Source organism: Aquarana catesbeiana, linkage group LG01, assembly GCF_042186555.1.
Source record: "Aquarana catesbeiana isolate 2022-GZ linkage group LG01, ASM4218655v1, whole genome shotgun sequence".
NCBI classification, from domain to species: Eukaryota; Metazoa; Chordata; class Amphibia; order Anura; family Ranidae; genus Aquarana; species Aquarana catesbeiana.
The window spans coordinates 962,737,255-962,752,008 of NC_133324.1; positions in this window are offsets into that span (position 1 = coordinate 962,737,255).

The window sequence follows — 14,754 nt, forward strand, 5'->3', positions numbered from 1 at the left end:
CCTGACCCTGTCCTGGTGCCATAGTCACACAGGTACTCATTGATGGCCCTCTGCTGCATGTGCAGCCGCTGCAGCATGGCCAACGTTGAGTTCCACCTGGTGGGCATGTCACAGATTAGGCGGTTCTTGGGCAGGTTAAACTCCTTTTGGAGGTCTGCCAGCCGAGCACTGACATTATATGACTGGTGGAAATGCACACAGACTTTCCTGGCCTGCCTCAGGACATCCTGTAAGCCCGGGTACCCACCCAAGAACCGCTGCACCACCAAGTTAAGGACGTGAGCCAAACAGGGCACATGGGTCATTTGTCCCTGTCAGAGGGCAGAGAGGAGGTTGGTGCCATTGTCGCAAACCACGATTCCTGCCTTAAGTTGGCGTGGCGTCAACCACCTCTGAACCTGCCCCTGCAGAGCTGACAGAACCTCTGCCCCAGTGTGGCTCCTGTTCCCCAAGCACACCAGCTCAAGCACCGCATGGCATCTTTTGGCCTGCGTACTTGCGTAGCCCCTTGAATGCCCACGGAGCACCACAGGTTCCGAGGACAAAGCACAGGAAGAGGCCATGGAGGAAGAAAAAGAGGAGGGGGTGGAGGAGAGAGGTGTGTCACAATCATTAGTAGTGGCATTTTGGAGGCGTGGTGGCGGAACAACCTCCAACACTACTGCACCTTGTCCTGCATCCTTCCCAGCTGCCAGCAGAGTCACCCAATGCACGGTGAAACTTAGGTAATGTCACTGTCCATGCCTGCTGGATCATGAGTCAGCGGTAATATGCACCTTACCACTGAGTGGCCTGTCCAGTGAGGCATGGACATTGCCATCCACATGCCGGTAGAGAGCCGGAATCGCCTTCCATGAGAAAAAGTGGCGTTTGGGTACCTGCCACTGAGGAACCGCACATTCCACAAACTCACGGAAGGGGGCAGAGTCTACCAACTGAAAAGGCAGCAGTTGAAGTGCTAGCAATTTTGCCAAGCTAGAATTCAACCACTGGGCATGTGGATGGCTGGGAGCGAACTTCTTTCGGCAGTGCAGCAGCTGGGGCAGGGAAATTTGCCTGGTACAATCTGACGTCGGTGTACCGAAAGCAGATTGCCCCCAAGTACTTGGCTGTGACACACCTAATTCTACACCTTCATTCCTCTCAGTGCAGGTCTCAGAGAGGACTGAAGGTATAGTGGGGTTGGAGATCTCAGCTGATGAGGAGGAAGGAGAGGTCCTCTTTGTTCTTTGGTGTGGGTCTTTAAGATACGCTTGCCAATGAACTGCATGACAGGTCAACATATGTCTGGTCAAGCATGTGGTGCCCAAGCAGGAGATGTTTTGGCCATGCGAGATACACTTGAGACATATGTTGCAAATAGCAGCAGTGCGATCTTATGCACTTGTCTCGAAAAAGGCCCACACCAAAGATCTTTTTGAATAACAAACAGAGACAGCAGCGCCCTGCACATGCAGAGCTTTGGGGTGTGATGCAGTCAGTGTGCTGCCCTTAGGCTGGCCCCTGGAGGGCATCCTGACTCGTTGGTGATGTGCCTCCTCCTCCTCCTCCTGTTGAGTCAGTGACCTCATCATCCCCTCCCTCCTCATCACTGGAGCAAACCTAGCAGTATGCTGCAGCAGGGGGAGCATGACTGCCAGATTGCTGTCCTTCTTGGGCACCCCCTCTGTCCATGCTCATGTTACTGCCTTCATCTAGCTCAGTATCATCATCAAAGCCTTCCAAACGCTGGGCATCCTCCTGGAGCATGTACCCAACACTGTGGTCAAACCGTTCGAGGGACTCCTCAGGAGGACATGGTGGGGCTAGGGAAGGAGTCACTGATGCCATTGAGCTGAGGGAAGAGGCCTCGTTGGCAGCTGCTTTGCCGGACAAAGTACCCTGAGCATGGGTGAGAGAGGATGAGGAGGATGAGGATGGCTTGATCATCCACTCGACCAAGTCTTCCACATGTTGTGGCTCAACAGCTGCCGAAAAAAAGGCCAAGCGTGTCCCACGGCCACGTGCAGATGAGGATGCACCGTCTCCATGATCAGCACTGTTGCCTCTAGACACAGAGCCTGCTTGCCCTCTTTTATTGGCTTGTGACTGTCTGCCTCTCCTTGTTGGCCTTCCAAACATACTAATGGCCTGTAGCTGCACTAAGCTGGGATATTAACATATATATATATATATATATATATATATATATATATATATATATATACTGGTACTGCAGCTAGCAAAATCAACTGCCTGCCTGTAGTATGAGAACACCACCAACTTTCTACAGGTAGCTTTAGCTGAACACTGTGCAGAGCTTGCAAAAAACTAACTTGTAGCTTATTTAGCTGACTGCGGTAGTGATAGGATCAGGAAAACACCACAAACCTTCTACAGGTAGCTTTAGGTGAACACTGTGCAGAGCTCGCAAAAAAATTACTTGTAGCTTATTTAGCTGCCTGCGGATCAGGAAAACACCACCAACCTTTTACAGGTAGCTTTAGCTGAACATTGTGCAGAGCTCGCAAAAAACTAACTTGTAGCTTATTTAGCTGCCTGCGGTAGTGATAGGATCAGGAAAACACCACCAACATTCTACAGGTAGCTTTAGGTGAACACTGTGCAGAGCTGGCACTACACTAACTTGTAGTTTTAGCTGAACACTGTGCAGTGCTTGCAAAAAACTAACTTGTAGCTTATTTAGCTGACTGCGGTAGTGATAGGATCAGGAAAACACCACCAACCTTCTACAGGTAGCTTTAGGGGAACACTGTGCAGAGCTCGTACTACACTAACTTGTAGCTTATTTAGCTGCCTGCGGTAGTGATAGGATCAGGAAAACACCACCAACATTCTACAGGAAGCTTTAGCTGAACACTGTGCAGAACTCGCAAAAAACTAACTAGTAGCTTATTTAGCTGCCTGCGGTAGTGATAGGATCAGGAAAACACCACCAACCTTCTACAGGTAGCTTTAGGTGAGCACTGTGCAGAGCTCGCACTACACTAACTTGTAATTTTAGCTGAACACTGTGCAGAGCTTGCAAAAAACTAACTTGCAGCTTATTTAGCTGACTGCGGTAGTGATAGGATCAGGAAAACACCACCAACCTTCTACAGGTAGCTTTAGGTGAACACTGGGCAGAGCTTGCAAAAAAATAAGTTGTAGCTTATTTAGCTGCCTGCGGATCAGGAAAACACCACCAACCTTCTACAGGTAGCTTTAGCTGAACAGTGTACAGAGCTCGCAAAAAACGAAATTGTAGCTTATTTAGCTGCCTGCAGTAATGATAGGATCAGGAAAACACCACCAACCTTCTACAGGTAGCTTTAGGTGACCACTGTGCAGAGCTTGCAAAAAACGAACTTGTAGCTTATTTAGCTGCCTGCGGTAGTGATAGGATCAGGAAAACACCACCAACCTTCTACAGGTAGCTTTAGCTGAACACTGTGCAGAGCTCGCAAAAAACTAACTTGTAGCTTATTTAGCGGACTACGGTAGTGATAGGATCAGGAAAACACCACCAACCTTCTACAGGTAGCTTTAGGTGAACACTGTGCAGAGCTCGCAAAAAACTAACTTGTAGCTTATTTAGCTGCCTGCAGTAGTGATAGGATCAGGAAAACACCACCAACCTTCTACAGGTAGCTTTAGCTGAACACTGTGCAGAGCTCGCAAAAAACTAACTTGTAGCTTTTTTAGCTGCCTGCGGTAGTGATAGGATCAGGAAAACACCACCAACCTTCTACAGGTAGCTTTAGCTGAACACTGTGCAGAGCTCGCAAAAAACTAACTTGTAGCTTATTTAGCTGACTGCGGTAGTGATAGGATCAGGAAAACACCACCAACCTTCTACAGGTAGCTTTAGGTGAACACTGTGCAGAGCTCGCAAAAAACTAACTTGTAGCTTATTTAGCTGCCTGCAGTAGTGATAGGATCAGGAAAACACCACCAACCTTCTACAGGTAGCTTTAGCTGAACACTGTGCAGAGCTCGCAAAAAACTAACTTGTAGCTTATTTAGCTGCCTGCGGTAGTGATAGGATCAGGAAAACACCACCAACCTTCTACAGGTAGTTTTAGCTGAACACTGTGCAGAGCTCGCAAAAAACTAACTTGTAGCTTATTTAGCTGCCTGCAGTAGTGATAGGATCAGGAAAACACCACCAACCTTCTACAGGTAGCTTTAGCTGAACACTGTGCAGAGCTCGCAAAAAAATAACTTGTAGCTTATTTAGCTGCCTGCGGTAGTGATAGGATCAGGAAAACACCACCCACCTTCTACAGGTAGCTTTAGGTGAACACTGTGCAGAGCTCGCACTATACTAACTTGTAGTTTTAGCTGAACACTGTGCAGAGCTTGCAAAAAACTAACTTGTAACTTATTTAGCTGACTGCGGTAGTGATAGGATCAGGAAAACACCACCAACCTTCTACAGGTAGCTTTAGGTGAACACTGGGCAGAGCTCGCATAAAAATAAGTTGTAGCTTATTTAGCTGCCTGCGGATCAGGAAAACACCACCAACCTTCTACAGGTAGCTTTAGCTGAACACTGTACAGAGCTCGCAAAAAACTAACTTGTAGCTTATTTAACTGCCTGCGGTAATGATAGGATCAGGAAAACACCACCAACCTTCTACGGGTAGCTTTAGGTGACCACTGTGCAGAGCTTGCAAAAAACAAACTTGTAGCTTATTTAGCTGACTGCGGTAGTGATAGGATCAGGAAAACACCACCAACCTTCTACAGGTAGCTTTAGCTGAACACTGTGCAGAGCTCGCAAAAAACTAATTTGTAACTTTTTTAGCTGCCTGCGGTAGTGATAGGATCAGGAAAACACCACCAACCTTCTACAGGTAGCTTTAGCTGAACACTGTGCAGAGCTCGCAAAAAACTAACTTGTAGTTTTAGCTGAACACTGATCAGAGGACGCACTACACTAACTTGTAGTTTTAGCTGAACACTGTGAGAAGGACGCACTACACTAACTTGTAGCTTTAGCTGAACACTGTGCAGAGGTCGCACTACACTAACTTGTAGTTTTAGCTGAACACTGTGAGGAGGACGCACTACATCAACTTGTAGCTTTAGCTGAACACTGTGAGGAGGACGCACTACCCTAACTTGTATATTTAGCTGAACACTGTGCAGAGGTCACACTAAACTAACTTGTAGCTTTAACTGAACACTGTGAGGAGGACGCACTACACTAACTTGTAGCTTTAGCTGAACACTGTGCAGAGGTTGCACTGCACTAACTTGTAGTTTTAGCTGAACACTGTGCAGAGGTCACACTAAACTAACTTGCAGCTTTAACCACTTCAGCCCCGGACCATTATGCTGCCTAAGGACAAGAGGACTTTTTCCAATTTGGCACTGCGTTGCTTTAACTGCTAACTGCGCGGTCATGCAATGCTGTACCCAAATGAAATTTGCGTCCTTTTCTTCCCACAAATAGAGCTTTCTTTTGATGGTATTTGATCACCTCTGCCATTTTTATTCTTTGCGCTATAAACGGAAAAAGTCTGAAAATTTTGAAAAAAATGATATTTTCTACTGTTTATTATAAAAAAAATCCAATAAACTCAATTTTAGTCATACATTTAGGCCAAAATGTATTCGGCCACATGTCTTTGGTAAAAAAAAAGTCAATAAGCGTATATTTATTGGTTTACGCAAAAGTTATAGCGTCTACAAACTAGGGTACATTTTCTGGAATTTACACAGCTTTTAGTTTATGACTGCCTATTGCCCTGTACACACGGTCGGACTTTGTTCGGACATTCCGACAACAAAATCCTAGGATTTTTTCCGACGGATGTTGGCTCAAACTTGTCTTGCATACACACGGTCACACAAAGTTGTCGGAAAATCTGATCGTTTTAAACGTGGTGACGTAAAACATGTATGTCGGGACTATAAACGGGGCAGTGGCCAATAGCTTTCATCTCTTTATTTATTCTGAGCATGCGTGGCACTTTGTCCGTCGGATTTGTGTACACACGATTGGAATTTCCGACAACGGATTTTGTTGTCGGAAAATTTTATCTCCTGCTCTCCAACTTTGTGTGTCGGAAAATCCGATGGAAAATGTCCGATGGAGCCCACACACGGTCGGAATTTCCGACAACACGCTCCGATCGGACATTTTCCATCGGAAAATCCGACCGTGTGTACGGGGCATATGTCATTTCTTGAGGTGCTAAAATGGCAGGGCAGTACAAAACCCCCCCAAATGACCCCATTTTGGAAAGTAGACACCCCAAGGAAATTGCTGAGAGGCACGTTGAACCCATTGAATAATTATTTTTTTGTCCCAAGTGATTGAATAATGACAAAAAAAAATATTTACAAAAAGTTGTCACTAAATGATATATTGCTCACACAGGCCATGGGCCTATGTGGAATTGCACCCCAAAATACATTCAGCTGCTTCTCCTGAGTACGGGGATACCACATGTGTGGGACTTTTTGGGAGCCTAGCTGCGTACGGTGCCCCGAAAACCAATCACTGCCTTCAGGATTTCCAAGGGCGTAAATTTTTGATTTCACTCCGCACTACCTATCACAGTTTTGAAGGCCATAAAATGCCCAGATGGCACAACCCCCCTCCCCACAATGACCCCATTTTGGAAAGTAGACACCCCAAGCTATTTGCTGAGAGGCATGTTGAGTCCATGGAATATTTTATATTTTGACACAAGTTGCGGGAAAGTGACACATTTTTTTTTTTTTTTGCACAAAGTTGTCACTAAATGATATATTGCTCACACAGGCCATGGGCATATGTGGAATTGCACCCCAAAATACATTTAGCTGCTTCTCCTGAGTATGGGGATTCCACATGTGTGGGACTTTTTGGGAGCCTAGCCACGTACAGGGCCCCGAAAACCAATCACCGCCTTCAGGATTTCTAAGGGTGTAAATTTTTGATTTCATTCTTCACTGCCTATCACAGTTTCGAAGGCCATGGAATGCCCACGGGGCACAAAACCCCCCCAAATGACCCCATTTTGGAAAGTAGACACCCCAAGCTATTTGCTGAGAGGCATGGTGAGTATTTCGCAGCTCTCATTTGTTTTTGAAAATGAAGAAAGACAAGAAAAAACTTTTTTTTTTCTTTTTTTTAATTTTCAAAACTTTGTGACAAAAAGTGAGGTCTGCAAAATACTCACTATATATTGGGTCATTTGGGGGGGTTTGTGCCACCTGGGCATTCCATGGCCTCCGAAACTGTGATAGGCAGTGAAGAGTGAAATCAAAAATTTACGGCCTTAGAAAGCCTGAAGGCGGTGCTTGGTTTTTGGGGTTCCGTACGCATCTAGGCTCCCAAAAAGTCTCACACATGTGGTATCCCCATACTCAGGAGAAGCAACAGAATGTATTTTGGGGTGTAATTTCACATATTCCCATGGCATGTTTGAGCAATATATCATTTAGTGACAACTTTGTGCAAAAAAAAAAAAATTTGTCTCTTTCCCGCAACTTGTGTAACAATATAAAATATTCCATGGACTCGACATGACTCTTAGCAAATAGCTTGGGGTGTCTACTTTCCAAAATGGGGTCATTTGGGGGGGTTTTGAACTGTCCTGGCATTTTATGCACAACATTTAGAAGCTTATGTCACACATCACCCACTCTTCTAACCACTTGAAGACAAAGCCCTTTCTGACACTTTTTGTTTACATGAAAACATTTTTTTTTTTTTTGCAAGAAAATTACTTTGAACCCCCAAACATTATATATTTTTTTAAAGCAAATGCCCTACAGATTAAAATGGTGGGTGTTTAATTTTTTTTTTTCACACAGTATTTGCGCAGCAATTTTTCAAACGCATTTTTTTTACATTTTAATGCACTAAAACACACTATATTGCCCAAATGTTTGATGTAATAAAAAAGATGATCTTAGGCCGAGTACATGGATACCAAACATGACATGCTTTAAAATTGCGCACAAACATGCAGTGGCGACAAACTAAATACCGTTTTAAAAGCCTTTAAAAGCCTTTACAGGTTACCACTTTAGATTTACAGATGAGGTCTACTGCTAAAATTACTGCCCTCAATCTGACGTTCGCGGTGACACCTCACATGCATGGTGCAATTGCTGTTTACATTTGACGAGAGACCGACGCTTGCGTTCGCCTTTGCGCGAGAGCAGGGGGGGACAGGGGTGCTTTTTTTTTTTTTAATTATTTTTTTGCTTTTTTATCTTATTTTTAAACTGTTTCTTTCATTTTTTTTTTAAATCATTTTTATTGTTATCTCAGGGAATGTAAATATCCCCTATGATCGCAATAGGTAGTGACAGGTACTCTTTTTTGAAATAATTGGGGTCTATTAGACCCTAGATCTCTCCTCTGCCCTCAAAGCATCTGACCACACCAAGATCGGTGTGATAAAATGCTTTCCCAATTTCCCAATGGCGCTGTTTACATCCGGCGAAATCTAAGTCATGAAATGCTCATATCTTCCGGTTTCTTAGGCCATAGAGATGTTTGGAGCCACTCTGGTCTCTGATCAGCTCTATGGTCAGCTGGCTGAATCACCGGCTGCATTCTCAGGTTCCCTGTTGAAAAACACGGATGACGGTGGGGGGGGGCATTCCCTCCCACTGCTTGTAAAAACAGTCTAGAGGCTAATTAGCCACTAGGATTGCTTTTACATGAAAGCCGACCGCTGGCTGAAAAGAATGATACCAAGATGATACCTAAACCTGCAGGCATCATTCTGGTATAACCACTCAAATTCATGAATGGCGTACCTGAAGACAAAAAAATGGTTAACAATAAAGCACAGTAAACGGTAAAGTATAAAAAATTGCATACCTGAAAAGCAAACATGATAAAACATAATAACAATAAAACATTGCAGAACAGAATACAGTAAAAAAGAGCAGAACAATAGAGAGAGAATAGAGAGAGAGAGAACAATAAAACGACAACTATTTTTTTTTATTTTATATATATTTTTTTTTTTTACACTTTTTTTGTAACTAAATTTTTTAACTGTAACCAGTTCCAGGTTCGGGTCTCTCAAAATGTGATGGCTTCTTGGGAGACCCTGTGAAAGTGTGCCTAGTCTGTGCAATGCTGTACCCTGCGCTAATACTCAACTAGTGAATGGTAGCGTTCAAAACACACCAATGCAAAGACCAGAATTGTCAGGACAGGAGGGACAATAATAGCGGGTGTCACGCCTATATCCGTGCTTGCTGCAGACACAACATCTTTTTTGGGGTGGTTCGCTGGGTAGGGGTACTCGGGAGGACATAAAGAAAATGCCTCTCATGCAGCCGGCTGCATTTGGTTGGGGATGTGAATGGGGGAAGTACGGGCGCTGCAGAAGTGGGGGGTTCCCAATTAGGATTGGCGAATGCAGCAGGAAGGGCACTATGGGCACGACGGGCCTGTGTTTGTCTTCTTCTTGGTGGCAGCGGGACACTACTTGAGCTTGCCACCTCACCAGCTTGAACTGCACTTATGGGACTCGCCACGTCACCAAGTGTTACTGCAGTGCTGGTTTGACTATGACCGGGGTGTACTAGGCCGCTGGTGCTTGCCAGTTCACCAAAACGCTACAAAAAAAACTGTTAGCGATCGCAGGGATCAGGCCTGACTCTGCGAACGCTGCAGTTATGCGTTTAGTCTTTTGTAAGTGACAGTGATCGATCGATACTGCACTTGGGTGGGCTGGGCTGGGCTGGGCCGGGCGGAGGGGCAAAACACAGGTGCTAGCAGGTATCTGGGCTGATCCCGCTAACACTGCATTTTTGGGAATCCTAAACTGCTGGGGACGCCAGTATAGATCTGATTGGATCAGATATTGATCCGTTCAGATACTATACCACTAAGGGAGGCGTATGCTGCGTGCGTGGGTGTTAGCGGTACTGGCGCTAATCTGACGCTGCCTGGGGCAACGCATATCACCGCCGGGCGATCAGGGGGCTAAACCTTTATTCGGTAATAAACGGTGGGTGCCCTGACACTATAAAAATTAAACGAACTAACCAGCGTCACCCGTAACAGCGTCACCCGTAACAGTTATATGGTGATATGGTGATCAGTGGTGAAAGGGTTAACTAGGGGGCAATCAAGGGGTTAAGACATTTATTAGATAGTATATGGGGATCCCTGTCGCTAGAAAACGCTGACGGCGAACCTAAATATTTACCTCCCTAACTATCGTCACCAGTGACACTAATACAGCGATCAGAAAAATGATCGCTTAGCGACACTGGCGATGGGGGGTGATCAAGGAGTTAAAACTTTATTAGGGGGGGTTAGGGGGGTACCCTAGACCTAAAGGGGGCTAATACTAACTGTCCTACCACACTAACTGTCACAAACTGACACCAATGCAGTAATGCTGTTTAGCATACAGCAGCAGAGGAATGATTTGATTGGCCGGCGGCGATCGCGGGGGGGGGCCACGAACGGATGGTCTCCCCCTCATCTCCGATCGCCGCTGGTCAAAAACGGACCGCCTCTGGCACCGGCCAGGGGTCCGATTGGACCCCCCGCCCGCGGGAGGCAGATCACGTACATGTACGTGATTCTGCCTGCCCGTGCCACCTTGCCGACGTACATCGGCGTGAGGCGGTCCTTAAGTGGTTAACTGAACACTGTGAGGAGGACGCACTACACTAACTGTAAATAGTCTAGCTGCCTGACTGTGGTACTAATAGGATCAAAAGACCACCAGCAATTTTCTTCAGGTAGCTGTAAATACTGTAACAAGGCAAGCCTGCCTGTCAGTAGGATAACAGGAACGGATCTAGCTAAACTGAATGCAGTGTGTATATATATATATATAACACCTGGGATGCATATATATACACAATACACAGTAAGTGCAGCTAACTCACTGACTGTCCTGCCTAATCTAGCTAACGCAAATGAAATGACACTGTCTCTCTGTCTATCTAAGCACGCCGGCACACACACTACACAGGGCCGCCGTGAAGGCGGCCTTATATAGTGTGGGGCGTGTTCTAAACCCCCTGAGCCATAATTGGCCAAAGCCACCCTGGTTTTGGCTAATTACAGCTCTCTCTACTGACGGCGCTGTGATTGGCCAACCATGCGGGTCATAGTGCATGCTTGGCCAATCATCAGCCAGCAATGCACTGCGGTGCCGCAGTGAATTATGGGCTGTGACGTGTCACACGAATTTGGCGCGAACGGACCATATCGTTCGCAATTCAGCGAAAGATCGAACAGATGAAGTTTGAGTTGAACATGGGTTCGACTCGAACACGAAGCTCATCCCTAATCATTATGACTAGCAGTCACGGGAATTCCCCACCCCAGACAGCCCGGCAACAGTTCCCCCGCATTCAAGAACACTCAGGGCAGTCCAAATCTCATTAAAGCCAAAATACGACTTTTAAGTTAAAAATACCCCTAGAGTACTCATGCCTCATGCAATGTAACAAAGGTATGCTGTAAAATATGCCCAGTTTTCAATCTGTGCAGCATTGTTTTCTTACTTTGTGAAGTTCCTGCACAGCACGGCCATCTTCAGTGTGGGCATCTGAAGCCACAGTGTCCTTCTTTCTGTAATCCGTGCATGCTGGCTACCCAGCACACACCTGCTGATCTCGCGCATGTGCAGTGCAATTTTAGTCAGCTTGGCGTAGCACAGCCATGCCAAGCTGACCAAGATTTTCCATAGACGCCAATGTTAAATGATACTGGAGCCGTGCGATGCCAAGCTGGCCAAGAATTTTCATAGACGCCAGTGTTAAATGTTTCCGGAGCTGTGCAATGCCAAGCTGGCCAAGAATTTCCATAGACGCCACACCAAGCTGACCAAGATCTCCCAGGAGCCAATGTAAAACCGCAATGTCTGCAGCCACGGCCCCCTAGAGGAGGAAGGGAAATTAGATATAGGCAAAAATCGGGTAAGTGAACAGGAAAAAAAAAATTTTAAGGATGTGCATTAGTGCTGCATGGTGAGGAGTGAAAAATGTGGGTGGAACTCCACTTTAACCAGCTTTCTTTTCACATCCATCTTCTCTTTGAGTTCCATGTTGGGACCATCATGGCTTCCTTGACTGTTAAATGTGGTAATAACATGTCATTCTGCATTATATAATAGGACATCTTCCTAAATGCTTGTAGCTCCCTCAAATGTCAGGGCCCATAGTTATCAGGCAAGAGGCTACCCTGCAGTCCCCTCCAAAAGCTCCTGTCCCGGTTGGGTCTGTCATACTCTGCACAGTCTTCTTTTAATCACTACAACTCTAACACTTGTACACTCCTTATAGACCAGAGCAGTTTTTACATTTCTGCTATAAATGTGTGTTAATTTGTTATTTTAAGTAATGAAATTATTATTATTAGACAGGATTTATATAGCGCCAGCAGTTTGTGCAGTGCAGGTACAATACAATTGAATACAGGAGGAATCAGAGAGCTCACAATCTAGTGTAGAGGGTCAGCCTGGGGCATTGTTAAGAAGGGGTTAATCGAAGAGGGCAGGTACTTCCCCTTCAGACCTGCTTATTGTCAGCTGGACTGAAAGTGTCAGAGAGGAGAGCTGTTGGAGTAGGAGAGAGAGACACAGCAGCACCCTGTGTGAAAAGATCCATTGCTGGATTGTGTACTTGATGGGTGAGCTTAACCACATGAAAGACTGTAGCTCTGATTAGAGCCATGAAGTATTGCCTGTAAACCTGTATGCTGAGGAACTGTGAGCTGTACCTGTGTGCACAACTGTGTGACAAGACAGCCTGTCTTTTGTTTGTTTTTGCCATTTTGCTGAATAAAGCTACTTTTATTTTACTGGACTGTCTCTGAGCCAGCTGTTATATATATATATATATATATATATATATATATATATATATATATATATACATATATATATATATATTAATAAACAAAATTATTACCTTTCCATTCCATAGCCTTTTAGGACAACCAAGGCTTCATTCTGGCTATGCTGTTTTTTGTTTCTTTTTTTACAATCCATATACATAAAAGTAGCAAAAAACACACATAGTTGTTTCTACTTTCATCAACATTTAATTTGCAAATTTATTTTAATATTTTATTTCATTAAAAAAATATCATCTTATTTTGCATTTTTTACTTTAACACATAAAAAAAATTAAACTCTGTAATGGTTTTGCACAGAGCAGCCCCAATCCTCCTCTTCTGGGGTCCTCCACCGGCTACACCCACCCCCCTGCTGAGTGACCCCATAGCACACATGCCTGATCACTCCAGGGCCTCGCCGTGTGTGTTTGTAGGATATAGAGTGCTGCTCGGCCCCGCCAACTGCTCTCTCCCCACTGTCTGTGATTGACATCAGTGGGTGCCAGTGGCCAATGAAGGTTTTTTTACCTTTCTACGTAGAATGCTGTAAAGTGAAAAAAGAAAACCTTCAACCTTTACAACCACTGTAAATGTTCAAATAATAATGGTTTAAAAATATATATAAATAAACAAGCAAAAAAAAAAAAACAGGTAAATAAAAGCTAAGAGGAGAAGGGAAGAAGAAAATAATTGAGACTTATTAGGGTAAACAAAGGGACAATTAGGGGTTAATATTTTTTTTTACAGTGCTGTGAAAAAGTATTTTTTTTTTATATTTGTCAAAATATGTCAATGATTCAGATCATCAAACAAATGTTAATATTACTCGAAGATATCCCATTAAATACAAAATGCAGTTTTTATTATTAAGGGGGAAAAAAAGCTGTCCAAACCTGCCTGGCCCTATGTGAAAAAGTAATTGCCCCCAAACCTAATAACTGGTTGTGCCACCCTTGGTGGCAACAACTGCAATCAAGCCTTTTAAATCGATTCTTCGCAGAATTGTTTTAATTACAGCCACATTGGAGGATTTTCCAGCATGAACGGTCTGTTTAAGGTCATGCCACAGCACCTCAATTGGATTTAAGTCCAGACTTTGACTAGGCCACTCCAAAACCTACATTTTGTTTTTTGTTTTTTGAACCATTTGGAGATGGACTTGCTGGTGTGTTTCGGATCATTGTCCTGCTGCATAACCCAAGTGTGCTTAAACATGAGTTCAGGAACTGATAGCTGGACATTCTCCTGCAGGATTTTCTGGCAGAGTTCAGAATTCCTGGTTCCATCAATTATGGTAAGTTGTCCAGGTCCTGAAGCTGCAAAGCATCCCCAGACCATCTTACTACCACCACCATGTCTGACTGTTGGGATGATGTTCTTTTTATGAAATGCTGTGTTAGTTTTACGCCAGATGTAACGGGACGCACACCTTCCAAAAATATCAACTTTTGTCTCATCAGTCCACAGAATATTTGCCCAAAAGTCTGGGGGATAATCAAGATGTTTTTGGCAAATGTGAGATGAGCCTTTGTGTTCTTTTTGGTCAGCAGTGACTTTGGCTTTGAAACTAGACATGTGCACTGCCAACAAATGTGTTTGTTTTTGTTTCATTTGTTTGTTTTTTTTATTTTATTTAGAAAATAAAAAAAAATCTAGCTGCCATAACCCCGGTATCCCCATTTTCTTGCGGTGGCCGGCTTTCATATAAAAGTGGTCCCTGCGGCGGATTCGCCGCAAGATCACTTTTATCGGTGGCGGGAGAGGGCCCCCCCTCCCGCCGTGTTCCGTTGCCCTCCGCCGCTTACCAGAGCCATCGGTAGCGGCGGAGGCGATCGTGTCCTTTTCTGTGGTGTACCTGGAGATGAGTGAGGCTAAGATGGCCCTCACTCTTCTCCATGACACTGCTGGGCGGAAGCGACGTCAAAATGTCACTTTTGTCCACG